The sequence below is a fragment of the Ornithodoros turicata genome, unplaced genomic scaffold, assembly GCF_037126465.1.
Source record: "Ornithodoros turicata isolate Travis unplaced genomic scaffold, ASM3712646v1 Chromosome25, whole genome shotgun sequence".
Lineage (NCBI taxonomy): Eukaryota > Metazoa > Arthropoda > Arachnida > Ixodida > Argasidae > Ornithodoros > Ornithodoros turicata.
The window spans coordinates 2,240,082-2,242,047 of NW_026999346.1; the positions used below are offsets into that span (position 1 = coordinate 2,240,082).

General features: G+C 42.7%; 1 long non-coding RNA gene across 1 annotated transcript; it reads right to left on the reverse strand.

Annotated features, from left to right (window-relative positions):
* Positions 1–368: 368 nt before the first annotated feature.
* On the reverse strand, positions 369–1,365 carry LOC135373479 (uncharacterized). Its single transcript, XR_010416483.1, has 3 exons — positions 1,285–1,365; positions 913–998; positions 369–429 (listed from the first exon to the last, which is right to left on the reverse strand). It is a non-coding gene; the product is annotated as an uncharacterized LOC135373479 (long non-coding RNA).
* Between the last annotated feature and the right edge of the window lie 601 nt (positions 1,366–1,966).

Genomic DNA, 1,966 nt, shown 5'->3' on the forward strand with positions numbered 1-1,966 from the left:
GTATGCCCACACACTGTTCCGATATTATCTGCCCAGCAGTGTTCAGATATTTCAGCAACGGCCGGCCCTATATGTTGGTCCCATGTTTGCACTGACACTGCTCGGACGTTACAGCAACATCTGATCCCACAATGTTCCAACGTTAGTGCAATGTATGCCCACACATTGTTCCAATATAATGTGGCCAGCAGTGTTCCGACATTTGAGCAACATTCGCCCCTATGCTGTTCCTACGCCTGTTCTAACGTTGTTCTGGCGTTACACCAACGTCTTCCCCGTGGCATTCCGACGATGCAACGACATGTCTGCTTGAGCATAGCTAGTGTCGTAGTATGCAGCATGCAAGGCAATGAAATATTGTGAGTATAATGGTTTATTCACATATGAGGATGTTCATGCCTTCTGTGTGTTGCCTACTGATGTTCATGCCTGAAAAAGACGAAAGATACAATTTTCTTCTTGCTCATGTGCAGTCAAATTTAAATATTTCAATGTGGACATCATAGCACTGGTGGAGACATCACAGTGACTTCAATGTTCAATGGCGCCACGTCAAAATAAGGGGACTGAATTTTTTTTTTACGGTTCAAGAGAAACTGAAGATATGCTGCGCCTTCAAAGCATTTATGAGCAAAGCAATTATGTTCAAAAGTGCAGCAATTACAGCCTACTGACATCGTTTATTTAACGTACCGGGAATATACTAATTAAACGCAACTACATTTTTAATTGTTATTAAATAAGTGTTGCTTCTGCCGTGTTTCTTGCACAAATAAGAATTCCCTCAAAATATTCATAAATAAGGACAAAAGAACATAATTGCCGAAAAACTCGACACGCCTAAGACTTCTTTAGTATACTGTTGCATTCTTCCATGCTCTCTAGCGTGAACAACGGGGAAAATTAACTGACCGTCCTACTTGTTGAAAGGCACTCCAACCTTGCAGGAAGCCGCGTCGTTCCGACGTCCATTTTGTCTTCTTTCTTTGCGACTACGCCTGCATAAATGTGAACAAACGCAAAATATAAATTCGAAGAGATAATTATGAAAGAAAAGAAGCGTAAATATAGTGTGCACAGGCTGGACCTTTGCTCAACATCTGTCTTTCATTCGTGTATCACACTCGCTGCTGAAATACAAATGACAACACTTGCCCCACGAACAAATTTGAAACTGGCAACAACGCTGAATTCATATTTGGAAGCACACCATGAATCAATGTTCTATTTGCATACTCTACAAATGTAAATGTAAAGATGGACTCAAGTTCAACGTGTACATACCTGCTGTTTCTACAGATCATTCCTAAACCGCACACGATGGACTTGCGAGCAGCGCCGGTAATCTCCGTCGTAACAACCTCCCAGCACTGTGAGGAAGACTTGTGCTTAGCGACATCACAGACGTTATCCTACCAGCACAACTCGATTCAATTCCAAACCAAGCCAAGAAAAAGCAAAATTAACTTCAACTGACGATTATAATCTGAGGAGAACGCAAAGAATGGCGTCCGGTTTGGCTGGCCGTCCTCTGCGGCTTCCCCGATCCCCGCTCCAGGGTTACTAGATGCGAGGCCCTGATTCCGCCAAAGTGGGAGAAAAAGTAGCCAAAAAATACGCAAATAATATTTCGCGGTGGAAAAGGAGATTTATTGCTTTGTTCATGTGTAATTTTGTGTTTAGTGCATTACTACTGCATACTGCCGTTTTTAAACTTTTCAAAATGTATATCTAGGGGCACCAAATCTGTGGAACATATCTGTGCAACCCTTTGTAAACCTCCGAATTTACCTGCAACCAGTTTTTGAGTGTGTCATGGAACATCCTGTTCCGGAGATCTGTCTTGCTCGGGGCTGATAAATCAGTTGTCCCATTCACGCATAAGGCACTCTACTGTATGAGAGAGGCCGCAACTGCAGAACAGGCAAACCAATGCTGGAGGACGTTGCTAATTTTATGTAGACTC